Below are 15,957 nucleotides of genomic sequence, written 5' to 3'. Positions count from 1 at the left end.
TTTCTGGAATTTACAGCTGTAAAGTTCCTCAAGATTCTAGATCGTGGCCCAAAAATGGAGATGGAATTTCTTCCATGGAGATTTCAGCTAGCACAAAGAAAAGTTGAGGTTTTTTAAAATGTTATATGTTGAAATAGAATCCTAGTTAAATAAAAACAAACAAACAAAAATGCAAAACACACAAAAAAAAATCAAACCAAACAAAAATAATCACAGTTGATGTGACCAATGGGTAGTTACATGTACTTTTTCACTGCTTTATAATCTATTCTATTAATCTATTATTCATATTGCTTTAGCAGTGGGGTTGAACTAGATGATCTGCAAAGGTCCCTTCCAACACAAACCATTCTGTGATTCTGTGATTCTGTGATCTTTAGCAATGACAGACAACATCTGGAACTTAGGAAACAATAGCTACCTGACAGAAGAATAAACAATTAAAAGTGTCAGACATCACATTATGCTTACGAGTCCCCTATTTGACAACACAGCTAGAAGACAGGAGAATCCTGGGAGTGCCAAGTGCTGGCTGAAGAGCACCACGTGGCACAGCTTTCCTACATGGGCAAGGTGGCTGGAGGAGAGCAGGACAGGAGGTGAGAATAAAGGGCTGCACAGAGGTCTGAGAATGCAGGAACATGCAGTGCAGACTTGAGGCTCTGCCTCAGTCTCTGAATATGTGGCAGGCTCCCATCTGCTAGTTCTTGCTACAGTTGGAGAGATCCCATCAGCTCTAAGAGCTTCCCAGAACTGCAGTGTAAGTAATGACCTCGATGTTAGTTCGCTTTTAGCTGGTATATGTTTTGCTCAGGTTGCTGGGAGCAACATCTCACATCCTCATAATCTGATAGCTGTCAGCAATATGAGTTTGGAGTAGTGTTCATTATCAACAGGTAAAAATGTCTTCTGTTATGTTTAGGAGCAGAGGAACTGAAGGAGTCCTGCGTTACTGAATGATATCCTGCGACATCTTTGCACTGCTTTATGGACTCCTTTTCATCAGTTAAGCAAGTTACATTTTGAATTTAACTGTGGGGGTTTGTGAGTTTGTTGGGGTTTTTTCCTGCTTCAAACAGATCTTTTAAAACATGATGCTTTGTTTTCCAGTCTTAATCTATCAATGGTCTTTTTATATCCATTTGTTCCTGTGGTGACATTGTCTTTTGTTTTCGTTAAAACCTGATGTTTAATTTCATTTATGGACCCTCTCAGATCTCATTATATTAGCTAAGCCAAAGCATCCTATCTTCCCCTAAAAAAAAAGGTGCTCATCATTCCCCTGACACATCTAAAAGCCCTTCTCTTAGTTGAACAAAAGTGTTATATACAAATGAGCAACAGCAGAGCTGTTTATGATGATGTCAGCAACCCCTCTTCCATTAGAAAGAATAGTTAGAAATACTTATTTTCATGTGTTTTAGGACTATACTGTCATTTTTCATGTCTGTGCTAGTTGGCCAGCTTGTCATGAAGGCCATACACCCCAGCATTTTCCAATCAGGTGCTTCTCACTGAGCTCTTTACAGCTTATAAAGAGGGTTAGTTCACAAACATCCAACCTTCTGTTTGTGTACTGATGATCTGCACCTATTTTCAGCACAGTCTACTCCTTCCAAATCAGTACCTTAGTACTTTCACATATTGACCATACTTCGCTGGCATCAGCACATGCCTTATTCACCACTTTTGACCTGAACAATATGTACCCTTAAGTCATGTCCTTAAAAGACAACTGATTGATATTATCTCTACAAAACAGAAATGAAAACTTCATCCAGTAGTGCAGATTCTTCAATTTTTTTTCTATTCCCTTGGTTTCCATAAAAAAATGGTTTAGAGTTCATTCTCCTTGATCGCATCTATATTCTAACTAGATGAGGAACTACGACTAGTACTATGAGTTCTAAAAAAAAAAAAAAAGTTTGACAAAACTATGCTCATTTGAATAATTTTAAACCTTCTGCATACTAACACCAAACACAGAAATTGTGTTGCTCTGTTATAGTTCTCTTCTACTCTACTCTAGCCCCCCTCCTACTTTAAAAGGGACCTCTGGGCCTCTCATGGTCTACCTGTGAAAATAAATTCAGAGTGATTAGACCATGTTTCTATTCACCTACTGAAAGCTGAATGATCATTACCTTAACAATAAAGGGCAGATTGAGACACGCGGACACCTTCAACAGAGTTTCAGGTGGGTCAGTCTTTGATAGAACAACTCCACTAAGAAGAACTTTGCCAGAGATAGTTAGAAAATTTATGAGAAGAGGTCTAGCAAGGACATTCTCTCTGTCTGCAGAGAGAATGAAGTGGGGGAAATACACCAGCAACTCCAGTGGCAGGAGGGGAGACAAGAACTTCAGGACATACAAAGTAGAGATGCCAAGAACACATGATCTCTCTGGTCTTCGAATGTCAGTGCATGCTCAGCAATGTATTTGATTTTTCTTTGAGTCACTGATCAGAAATATCAGCAATTTTTCTTTACTTAAGAAAAATTTAATATGTATGACTGTTCTTAAGGGTTGCAGCTTCAGAAACTGAGCCAATCAGAGGCAGTTATCACATGGTGGCATTCTTTGTACAATGACTGAGACTAGGCAGCAACCCTCTGAAAGCATACTTGGAAGGAAGAGGAATCGCCAGAAATGAACAAAAAAACCCAGAGTAAATCGCAAAAACAGATTTTGGAAAAGACATCCAATAGACAGGGACGTTCTCATCAACTTTGGAAAAGAGATGAAGGAGTCCTCCTAAATCCACCTTTAAGATGACTAACTTATTTTTAAAAAAATACCTACACAAAGAAGTAGATAGGTATGCTTATTTCTCAGAGCTCATCTCAATAGCAGGGAAGTGAATAGATGGTAACATCCCTGTAATATATTTTTTTCACAATTTCTGCTAATTTGGAAACCATCCATATCAACTGCATTCTAAATGTATAAAACAGACTCAACACTGCAACAAACACCCACTAGCCACAGTTTTGTGGGCATGAGTCGTAGATACATCATCTCTGGTACCCTGATAAAAAATTTCAAAGTCCAGACTGTATTAAATCCTCCTTTGTGACCATACATACAAGAAAAGCAAACCCTGTGGTTAATAGCACTTAGCTGCAAAACAGAACCAATGAAAAATGGTTGTAATTTTTTGGCATTTATTCAACCAAAATCCAAAAATTAAATGGTTCTTGGGGCTAATGGATTAAGTGTGAGTCCTGGAAACTGGTGGATCTATTGAAAGACCACACAGTCAAAAAAATAAACACCAAGACAAAACCTGCTTTGGGCTGTCAGGATCCATAAGGAATCTAGAATAAGGGAAAAAAAGTAGACATTTGAGGCTTGTCACCCTGAAGACAATGAAAAGACAAACCTTGGCAAGGCAAGCCATGTTTCTTTCCCGTCCCCTTACTGATCCTGAAAATACCTGAAACTTTTTATTCTTATCTGCTTCATCTTAATTGAAACTTATGTAGTTCAAAAAGCAGGTGGGGATTTCTATTTTTTTTCTTTTAATGTTCTTTGTTTTAAAAGCTACCTTACAGGCTGGAAGGAAGTAAGAGAAAGTAAACTAATTTATAAATAACTTCCTAGTACAGAAGATATTTGGAGGTAAAACATTTTCTATACTTCTGATTAGCACACATTCAATTCACTTTTTCAGTCACTCTGACACAGGATGTAAATTAAATTCAAATAGGTGGGTAGTGTCCCAAGATTACCCTTACTGAATTTCATCACAGATTTCCAAGTGCCAGCTCAATCCAGTGTAATCACATTTGATTCAATTCTGGATATGTTCAATTGCATTGTGCAGTAAGCTTCAGGCTTATTTATAAAATTATATTTCTATTGCAATTTATTACAGTTCTGAGACTGTAATAAACTTTTGGGTACAAAACAATATAAGCTTGTAAAGAAGTTCCTCAAATCTAAGGGATAAAAACTCTCCTTCTTCTTGTATAGAGATGATTCAGTCAGCCCAGTGTATCATGATGAACAGGCTTTTACACAGAGACACTTGTTCAGAATGAGCTGAAGTTTTGTACAGAAATAGTAGTGGAAACAACCTCAGTATTAATCTAAAAATGCTCATAATCTTGGGAACTCTTATCCAAGTAAACTATTGCAAACTGGATTCCATGAGTACCGTAGCTGTCATACATCACATGGCAAAGCAATGTTTGTTGTGATAGGATCGGTCATTCTATATTGGGTATAAGGCTCCTGCAAAGGTTAAAAATGAAGGAAAATGTTGAAATCTCACGGGAAAGTACTGCTGCATCAACCACTGCTTCATAAAGGGACCAAATATCAGAGAAAAAGGAAGAATAGTTTTCTTGGAAATACATTCTACAAAAAATATAATATCTGAGATCAGGAAAACAAATTCAGAACAAATGGAAACAAGAACATGGTGTTCGGAGAAGAAATACAGGATGATAGTGGTTTCAAAACCAGAACAATTTCTAGAGTGAATAAGGCTGGATTCCAGAAACTGATGGCAAAGGGAAATGTATTTTATCATCACATGGTATAGATGTCATTTATAGATGTCTATACAGAAACACATAATACCTGAAACTTCAATGCCTATGCAAGCTGAGAAGCTAGACATTCTTGGTAACTGTTGGACTTTATTTTTTAAAAAACATGGAGTTTGACTCTCCTGAAAAAATGCCCTTCAATTTATGACATGCTGTAGCAATTCCCGCAATATCGACACATCTGCTATGACCCTTCTATCTCCCATCAAAATATTATCAGTGATACAGAGTGAGTTGCCTCTGACAGGACATCAATTGCACAGATATTAACTAAATGAAAACAAAGCTTTCCCAATACAAATAGCTGAACATTTATGACTTTTATGATCTTTATGTAGAATGTACAATCCTGTCTTTTGCTTAGTTCTTACCACAGTCAGCTAAAAGATGAGGAAAAAAACCTGCTAGGAAGTGATGTTTGTATAGGCACCTAGGCTGAAGGTGGAAATGCTGTTAGAAGAGTGCAAACTCTATGTGGAGTTTCAATTAACATGAACTCAAGTAAAACGGGTTCAGTCAGAAACAAAAACTAATCAACCTACAACGTTTGTAAGACATGCACAGTATCACAAGTTCAAAAGGCGAATCACAAATTCTTGAGAGGTGTTAAGTCTGCAGAGGAAGATATGTGCCTGGCTGAGGGAAATGAGGGGGATGAAAGTGATGGGGCCACTCTTGATTTCACGTGAGCCTCACCTCTGAAAGAAACATGCACTGAAGTACTGAGAGTGACATAAAATCATTATACTGAACTTTATCAAGTGACAGAAACTCTCCTGGTAGTTCCAGCAACATGAGAGCTGAAAGAATATCAGAGCTATGATTTGCTGCTTCATTACAGAGCTCCAGAATGACAAAAAGTGTTAGGAATTGTGACTTAGTTCAGTCAAATAAGTTGCCTGACATAAAATTGTGCATAGCAACAGAAATATTTTGGAAACATTCAAATAAAGTAAGAAATGTAAAATTTAAAGAGCTGAAACCTGAAAACCAGAAATTATCAAAAAAGAATGTGACTTGGGTATTTTTTAACCAATAGTGTTGTCAGGTCTGTGCAGGGGGGAAGGTTGGGGGGGAGATCCTGAACTGAGCAATTTGAGTAAATAAATAATGAAAAAAACCCAAACTCAAATGGTCCAAAATAAATATAAAATCAATTTGTTGTGGACCACAGGAAGTATTTTTAAGCCAAGCAGATACACGTTACAGAAGAATAAGACATCATCTTTTCAAAGTTCAAGAGCTGAAGAAAATAAAAACTTATGTTAGGATACAAATTTGGGTAGTAACTGGCAAACTTCTTAAATTATTCCTTTTTTTTCCTTCAATTTCATAATCCCACAATTGCCACTCTCACTTAAATCAATGACAGCTTGACTTTTCAAGGATAAATTTCTTTAAAAACTTTCAAAGCTTCCTCAACCTTGTCTAACATACAAATTAATTATTTCTTTCTTGTCCCAAATTAAATAGGTCACAGTGATCTATTTAAAAGAAAATATTTTCTACCATTTTGTTCTGTTTGTCACATATGTCCCTCCCAATAGCACCTCTCCCTGATCTCAGTAAGATGAACAAATGGCCTAAGGATCACTGGAGCAACAAAATGATTAGGAGGTCTGCACAGCAACAAGTTGAATGGATATCTTACTATCTAGGTCATGCCCTGGTTTCTTCTCCTTTTGTTCATCTGTGAAATTTCATTTCATAAATTCCCCTATGAGGAAAATTAAAAAAACTCTACCCACAATAGAAAATATTTCTTTGCCTTTTGTGTGGGCTGCATGGGAGAAAGAACTGTTCCATTACTTTGTATATTAAGCAGCTGGGTTCATCCTACTTACTGATGATTGAATGAGATATCATAAGTCTATAAAATGGGCAAGTGGGAGAATAAAGGATGCTGTTAAAAAGTTTTTATATGTATTTAATTTCTATGTCTTGCTAATGCAGACATAGAAAACAACTTTTTAACTGTTTATTTCAAAGAAAATTACAGGAAACTATTATGAAATATCAACAAAGACACACTGTGAGTAATTTTTCCTCTACATCAAACCCATTAAAGAAGAAATTGGGTTTGTGATGTGGGAAACAAAAGCCTATGAAAGCAACATAAATGCAGAAGGACCACGGATGATATGGCATTAAGTGTTTTCATTGGAATAAACCGAGGGAAACACAAACAGTGCTCTTAGAGTCATAGATAAAAGCATTTCCCAGAAATCACTATTAAATACTGACCTTCCACTAGGACATGACAGCACGTGATTCTGTGCTGAAGAGACAACATAATGATCAGATGAAGCAAAACAGAAAGTTCAGGTTTTTCGAAAAAAGAGATGCAAGTACCCAGGATTCATAGAATCATGAAATAGCCTGGGTTGGAAGGAACCCTAAAGATCATTTAGTTTCCAATTCCCCTAACAAAGTGAGGGACACTTTCCACTAGAACACATTGCTTAGGGCCCCATCCAACCTGGTCTTGAACACTTCCAGGGATGGTGCATTCACAGTTTCTCTGGGCATCATGTTCCAGTGCCCTCATCACCCTCACACTAAAGAATTTCTTTCTAATACCTAATCTTAACCTACTCACTTTGAAACCATTCCACCCTGTACTGTCATTACATGCACTTGTAAATAGTCTCTCTCCATATTTCCTGTAGGCTCCATTCAGGTACGGGAAGACTGCAATTAGGTCATCCTGAAGCCTTCTCTTTTCCAGCCTGAACAAACTCAGTTCTCTCAGCTTTTCCTCGTTGTCCGCCCACATTCAAAAGCCCATCTAGGTTGCATGCAGAAAGTACCTGGCGGTGCATGTGTGCAGCCAATCTGACCTGCTGGCTCTTGCAAGGCTGCAAGCAGCACGTTGCACAAGGGGAAACCCAAAAACTTAGTTACTTACCTGCACTGGTCTGCAAGAAGCAGGTGATTTTGGCAATTATATTGATTTCTAAGCCGTTTCACAATTTACTTAATTTTCTCTTTAAATTAAAAAAGAAAACCTCTAAAAATAAATGTTTTGCAAATATTCTTTGTTATGAGTTCTCATTTAAATAAAAAAAGATAAGTAATTTTTTCTGTAAAACCTAAAGAAAAAGATTTCTATACTTATTTTTTAGTTTCGTAGGCCAAGCTGAGGTTACAAATATAGGGTTTACTCTAAAAGAATGCAGTAGCAGATTGAGGTAAATAGAGTAAAGAGACATAAAAGCACTTCAAAGCACTGAAGCCTATGCTACAATGACAGGTAGTTCCATGTTTTAAAAATAATGCATATTTAGTTAAGCACATCAATTAAACTAATTAACTTCTCGTGAAACACATACATACCATTTTTCCACGTTAAGAATTTTTCTTGAAATAAAATATTAAAATTAATGTTACCTTGAATTAATTCTTTGTCAAAATCTAGCATTCTTTTACACTAGACTACTTACAGAATTTATAGTAGATCAGAGTGTTTTGCTGTCTCTGGCTAGGGTCCATACATTCTGATCAGCTCAAATGATCCTTCCTATATGCACTTCCCAACAGTAGACTTCATGAGTCCAAACACAGATTTTTATGGAAAAAACAGCATTTTAATGTGTACGTGACAATTGCTATGATTTTAACTGACAGACAGAAAAAGTGATTCCAGGAAATTTTTAGCTTTAATTCACCTTTCTTTTTCTGCATGTAGTCTTATGAAACCTAATAATATAATAGAATTTGGTCACATTATTTGAAGTTATGTTGCAGCAAGATATTAGCATGAAATTTTGCCTGTAGGTTTATGGCAAATACAGCAATCACAAAAACATGTCTTTTTTTTTTTTTTTCTGATGGATTTTGCAAACTCTCATATTGCACAGACTTTCATAAGAAAGAAAGGCTGATTAATACTTCAAATGTACTTGTATGAAGACAGCAGTTTCTTATCTATGTTTAAGAAGCTATGTAATGTCTCTATAGCCATATTTTCACTCTTTCAATATCTATCATGTCCCTTTCAGGGAGCCTTTCCATCCTGTGTAATAGGACAAATACAACAGATGCCTAAAAAGATACTAATAATAGGGCAAGACATGCCTTCAGATGTCTGCCGAAGTCTAACTGCGGTTTTAGCGACTAGGCAAAGATGAAGACAAAAGAAAGATTGTGGTTTATCTTTCTGCTGAGGATAAGCCATGCATATCAACAAATGTGCCATTTCAAGACCCCTATCACATTAAGATGATTAGCTGCTGGAAAGGGCGACAGGCTATTTGTGATTAAAAAGCTCAGCCAGCTAGGATATATACGTAGATGTATGCTATAGAGAGCCAAGAGTCATAAGAAAACAGCACACAACTCATAGAGTCAATTTAACACATTCGGGGACAGCCAGAAGTCACAGTCACTGGAACATGCTGCTGCTTTGGTTCCCACTTTGTCCTTTATGAGCACCTATAGGCGAAATCACACTTCACACTTCACAGGGTCTGACAAAAGAAAACTTAATGGTACATCTCACGCTGAGGAGAGCTCTGCAGGTAGGCAAGGCTGAGAAAAGCAGTGCCCTCGAACCACAGGCAGAGTCCAGACATTTGCAGTCAGCAGGCACATAGCTGCCTTTGGGCTAAGGATGGAGGGTCAGAGTTGCAGTGCCCCAGAACAGCACATAGTGACAAGTGAGAGAAAGACAGGCTAGAAAGGGAGATTTTAAAGCTGCAGATCTGCAGTTTCTTCTACAAGAAAAAATTAGCCAAAAGAACACAGGGGAAGTGGAAACTCTAACAGGAGGAGGGATTTTTGTTTTCTTTTTTGTTGGATCCAGGACAACCAAACAACAGGCCTCATTCAGAGGAAGGCAACAGAAAACAGCTTAATAATAATCTGTCTATTTTTTCAATACAAACTATCTCAGGGGGTCATTCACTGTGAGATACAGCCTCTCATTATACCAAGTAATTCAGACCATTCTGCGTCACATCTACTTTTGCCTAGGACCCATGGTTCAACCACAAGTGGATTGTACCAGAATATTTCTTCAACACACCTAGTATTTTAATAATTCCTGCTATCAACTCAGAAGCATTAGCAGGTTAGGGAGAGACAGTGACAAGAAGTATTAATGCTATTGTAAGTATTGACTCCTACAGGTTTAATCCTTTGTGCATGATTTTCAGTTTTACCTTGGCTGTGCAGTGTCATCACCTCACCTTGGGTGAGGTTTTCTGGGTTTAGTTTTCATAGTTACCATCCTAGACATGTTTCTATTGCTGGACTGGGCTGAAAAAGAGAGGGACAAAGTCAACCATTTTGGCCAAGAGTACCTGGATAGAAAAGATACATTAGAGATCCAACAGTGAGATGCTCCAAGGAAAATGTATGGTTCCCTAATACTTTTTTCTAGTTGGCCTTCCTGGTGGCTGTAATACGCAGAAGCTCTACCTAGCAGTAAATCTCAGTGGACCAAACAAACCTTCCGCATCCTGATCACCTCTCCTCACTGCTCCTCTGCAGTGCTGGTAGGTATGCTGGAAATCTAAAAGCCCCTTTATCAGCCCCTCAAGAACACTACTGTCTTTTGAAAATACTCAAGGAAGTAGTCTGGGTCCACTATTATCAACCCTTTTACCAGCAGAAAGAAAAAAGAGCTCAGGACAGAATCACAGCCTTGATCTATTGATAAATTAGAGACAAAAATTATCTCCAAACTGATTTCTGAATCTACAGCTACAATACTTTTTACTGTAATGCACAGGCTATTAGCCACTTATCATAAAGGTTGGACTCCATGATCTTGAAGGTCTTTTCCAACCTTAGTGATCCTTTGATTCCATGGTAATGACTTTACAGATCAGATTCAGTCTTATACCTGCTTTTCTTCTAGATGAGAAAGGATGTCTCTACCTCTGCCAAGATGTTTCATTCTCCCACTGCGATTTTGCATCTCAGTTCACGGGTGAGAACTGGCACATTCAGTAACAGATTATAAAAAATACTCCTGGAAACCAGGAACCACCATGCTATACCTCTTTTTGGCATTTTTTATTTAATTCTTGAACTTTTACACATCGTTACCCACATTCGTTCAAGTGGACAAGCTTTTTTAGAAAAAAATACTGAAAAAAACCCCAGTAAGCATTATATTATAATAAAGACCATTTACACAGCAGCTGCTCCCCCGTAATGATGACATACACAAGTGACAGAAAGAGAGGAACACCAAACATGTTGCTCTGATACAAGGAAGGAGCATTCCAGTGAACAAACAAAAGCCTGGAGCACTACTGACTGAATTAAACCCTAGCAAGGGAGACAGGAATGGCCCTGGAAGCCCTGGGACAAAAAAAAAGCCATCTCTCCCCACCCCACCCCACTTCCCAGAAAGTGTCTGTCTGAGGGAGACGGTGCAGAAGAGGCATTGATTCATTAGCAATGAAGGAGAAGAAAACAGAAGATTTTGGCAAGAAGCAAAAGATAGGAGTATCGCTCAGGGAAGTTCCTGTGGTTGGGGAAGACCTAGTGTGGGAAATAGTTATTTCTCATGAATGATGCTATGTTCTCTCTATCTGTCTGTAGAGAAGTAACTCCCTTGCTTCAAGGAGAGACAAGATTCTCACAGGCATGCCTAGGGACCCTTGGTGGGCCAGTCAGGTAGGCCATAAAACACAGGGGAGAATACAGCCTTGAAAAGTTATGCACGTATGAAAGGTGTTATAAAAGCATAAAAAAGGGGTTTCCTGCTTTGCTTTTTCTGCCTGCTGCATGAGTGTTCAGTTATCTACTGCAGTATGTTAAGGTCTCTGTTATGAAAATAAACCTTTCCTTTAAACCATAGCCATGGCCTGGTGTGTGGAGTTACCTGTGTGCATATCAATTCTCACAAGCAAGCAGATACATGACCGGAGCTGTTAAAAGTTTTAAAACAATAGTCACTTCTCATACAGGTTGAAGAGAGACTTGCACCACGGTGTAAGAAGTACCATAAATGAGCCCAAAATGAAGAGCTGCAGCAGTCCAGAAAAGCAGGAAGTGCAAGCACAATAAAGTATCAACATGGGAACTGAAAGCCCCAATTAACATCTTTTCTGTCCCCACTCTCAATGAATATGCCATTTTGGAAGTCCAGTAACTACATGAATAGTTCAATATAATAATTTCAAGTAAAAGAGAGCTAAAAAACCCACACCAGAAATCCAGACAGAAAGAGATATTTGTTCAGGGTGCTCATGATGCCTATCTGTCTCTGTGATAGTAAGCTCAGCCTTTGTCTTTAGAGCCTCTCCACAGCCATTTGACCCTGTTCTTGCTTCTTTCTTGTGGTCTGTATTGTTAGCATTTAGACCTACTCACATTCAAAAAAAACCCTGTATTGACATAGCTTCTGGGTGTTTTTCCTGCTATTGGGTGAGTAGGAAATGTAGCGTAACTAATTTATAGATCTCTTTCTGTGAGTGTAGAGGTAAATAGGGAAATTAAATTACCTTCATTTTTTCCAAGTGTATAAGTACTTAGTTTAAGGATTAGTCTTAATCTTCCACTGAAAGATGTTCTAGGGTCTGAAACATCCTCTGAAATTGCTGTCTCCTACACTGAATATATCCTTACTTCAGGTTGTTGAAGCAAGACTTATTGTGCCCAAAAGCCCTGGTCACAGCTGGAGAACAGACTTCTGAGGAAACTCATACCTGCCACAGGGGATCTTAGAGCAAATCCCTTTTGATACCTCTGTGCCTGTAGAGTTGCCAGGGCAAAACTGTCCCCATCGCATCTGATTATAGCTACCAACTTGCTACTGTATTTTGTGCCAAATGGAGCTTTATTTGCAGAATTCAGAGATACTCTACTATTTGACTGTCATGCTTTGCTGCTCCCCTTTTTATTATCTTTTCCTCTCTGGTCAAAAGCATGAGTATAAACTGCATAATATCTGTCTAGAAAATAGTGTTATTACTTTTCTACCAGTTAATAGCTAATCCCAGTTCCCTCTTTGGTGTTAGGCAAACTCTATATGAAACTAAGTCAGTGGTCAGAAATGATACAAATATTCTAGTTTGCTGTTTTGCACTTGTTTTTGGGGGGCCATTAGCCCATTCAGTGGAACAGCTTTTAATGACATAGACTTTAGTTTGTCAAGTCACAATGACGTTCAGAAAGACAACATGGAATTATAAAACAGTTTGGGTTGGAAAAGACCTCTATGATCATTCAGTCCAGCTGTTAACCTAACACTATCAAATAGATGTCTAAACCATGCCCATAAGGGCCACGTCTGCCTCTCTCTGAAATACCTCCAGAGGCAGTGACTCCACCATTTCACTGGGCAGCCTGTTCAAATGCTTGACAACCTTTTTCATGAAGGAATTACTCCTAATAAATAGTCTAAATCTAGAGAAGAGACTAACTCCTACCTGGCTACAGCATCCTTTCAGGCAGTTGTAGAGAGTGGTAAAGTCTCCTTGATCTCCAGACTGATCAACCCCAGATCTCTCAACTGCTCATCATCAAGGTTGTGCTCCAGACCCTTCAGCAGCTCTGTAGCCTTTCTCTGGACATGCCCTAGCACTTCAACATCCATCTCATAGTGAGGAGCCCAAAACTGAACACAGAATTGGAGGTGCAGCCTTGCCACTGCTGAGTACAGGAGGATGATCGCTGCCCTAGTCCTGCTGGTCACACTATTTCCAATACAATCAGAAGAATTACTTTCTAGTTCAACTGATCAAAAAAAAAAAAAACAAAAACAAAAATGTGGAATCATTTCACTCCCACTCATCACTTCTGGGAAGCTTTGCTGTGTACAGAGTTTGCATTCTGATTCTTATGCTCCTTCACCCCATATAGAATAGTCTCAGTTAAAGTCTGCTCATTTGAATGCTCATGAAGCTCAGGCTGTGCTCAGCAGATATTTAAATTCCTTGACTTTCAGACTTCAGCAGGCCTTAGGGAATCAACATAGTAGAGGACTATATACTACTTTCTTTAAGGTACCTGACCTCTAATGCAAAATCCCAACCCCAAAGGACACATTCTTTAGCTCCATACACTGGGAAACATAGGCCATGTAAAAAAACAACCCAAATATCCTTCAGGTTGAGCAGAGCAGCATGTAGACTTCCATATAGACAAAGCAGTAAGTTTATCTGAATTCTTGCTCCCTCACTAGACCCTCTGACAAATAATATAATTTTTGTTTTATCATACAGCCAGAGGTCCTATCTCTGGCTGACATTTTTTTTTTTTTTTAGAGCATAGATCCATTTCAGATGACCAGTTTTGAATTCAGATAAACAATGGGCATTTTGGCACATGGTTTGTGCCCACTTGCCAGGGACATCTGTCATGAACTTCTCAGCTTTTGGGCAAATTGACTAGAGAGGGAGCCTGAGACTAGGTAATGAAGTCAGACTGGCATTTCTAGATTACATCTGCAATGATTTATCTGAAAATGGGATCAACTACCCCTCAGAAGCATCTTTATCTCTTCTGTTTAAAGAGGGAATAACAGAGGAGTAATTTAGCCTACAGATCTAACTTTAGGAAGTCTGAAATTATGACAACTAAACCTCCATTGCTAGTCATTGGCTTTGTAAACTGTGTGACTGTCCTCTGACTTACTTTCTCATATTAAAAGAATTTTACAAATAGCAAGCAGACACCCCCAAAATTGAGTAGACCAATGCATTTCTTTCAATGTAAAGTATTGTTTGAAACTTTTAAGAGAGATAACTATCAAGATAGTGAAAGTTTATTAAAAGATTCACCTTGATCTGAGTTCTTTCCCTAGAAAGTTGTATTGCATCTGGCTGAAATGGAGTTAATTTTCCCCACAGCAGCCCTCAAAGTGCTGTGCTTTGCATTGGTAGCTAGAAAGGTGTTGATAACACACCAGTGTTTTGGCTACTGCTGAGCAGCACCGGTACGCAGCAGCGCTGGCTCTCCTGTGGGCTGGAGACCAGCAGGCCAGGGGTGGGCAAGATCTCAGGAGAGAACACAGCCAGGACAACTGACCCAAATGGGCCAGAAGGATATTCCTTACCATATGATACTTGCTCAGATATAAAAGCTAAGGGAAAGGAGGAGGGGAGAGACACATTCCTTATTGTGACATTTGCCTTCTGGAGCAATCACTAATGTACTGAAACCTGCTTTCTGGGATGTGGTTAGATATTGCCTGCTGATGGGAAGTAGAGAATAAATTTTCTATTTTCCTTCACTTCCACACACGACCTTTGCTTTTGCTTTATCAAGCTGATTTCAACTTGACCAGTGAGCTCTTTTCCATCTTATTTTCTGCCCTCTCTGTCCTACTGAGGAGGGGAATGATTGGATTGGCTTGCTGGGCACCTGATGTTGAGCTGGGGTTAACTCACCACAGTCCTTTCTGGTGCCCAAGGGTGGCAAGATAAGGATGGTAAATGGGAGACCTAACAGGCAAATGATTGAGGAGAATTTGTGTTGCTGTAATTATGATGAAGGACTGAGGGCTAGAGTGTGTGTAAACTGTTCACATTTCCTGGGTGTTGTGATGATACTATTTTCATTTTGATATGGGGAATTCTAATTTTTTTGATGTGAATGAAACTTGTGAAGATTATACGATGAATGTGGATTCTAATGATAATTTTTAAATATGTGATTCACAGAGGGGAAGGGTGGAATTCAGTTTGTATGTCAAGGCTTTGGTAGCAGGGGTGCTACAGGTGTGGATTTTATGAATACCTGCCAAAAGCTTCCCCACGTCTAATTGAGCCCATGCTAGCTGGCTCCAAGGCAAACCTCTCTCTGGCCAAGGACAGGCCCATCAGCAAAGGCAGTAGTGCCTCTGGGACAATGTAATTAAGAAGGAGAAAAAACTCCTATGCAGAACAAGTCAGAGAGAGGCATGAGAATATGTGAGAGAAGTACAGATACCCAGGTCAGTGCAGAAGGAGGGGGAGGAGGTGTTCCAGGAGACAGAGCAGAGAGTCCCCTGCAGCCCATGGTGAAGACCATGGTGAGGCAGGCTCTTCTCTGCAGCCCAGGGAAGCCCATGGTGGATCAGATATTCACTGCAGCCTCTGGAGGACCCCATGCTGAATCAGGGGAACAGTGTGAGGATTCCTCCCCCTGTGAGGAGGACGGAGCAGTAGAGACAACGTGTAATGAACTGATCTCAACTCCCATGCCCTGCCTGCCTGCACCACCACGGTGAAGGAGTTAGAGAAGAAAGACTGGTAAGAAGGTGTGAAGAAGGTGTTTCTAAATCTGGTGTAATTTCTCATTATTTGATTGGTAAAAAATTATTTTCCCCAAGTCAAGTCTGTTTTTCCCATGATGGCAATTGGTGAGTGATCTTTCCCTGTACTTACCTTAATCAAGAAGACTTCCATTATCTCTCCCCTGTCCAGCTGAGGAGGGGAGTGATGGAGTGGCTTTGGTGG

This window comes from Empidonax traillii, unplaced genomic scaffold, assembly GCF_003031625.1.
Source record: "Empidonax traillii isolate 1590-97213 ecotype Southwest subspecies unplaced genomic scaffold, ASM303162v1 scaffold396:size1303734, whole genome shotgun sequence".
In the NCBI taxonomy this organism is placed as follows: domain Eukaryota; kingdom Metazoa; phylum Chordata; class Aves; order Passeriformes; family Tyrannidae; genus Empidonax; species Empidonax traillii.
The sequence above is the reverse complement of the archived record's forward strand: the minus strand, read 5'-3'. Positions refer to the sequence as shown.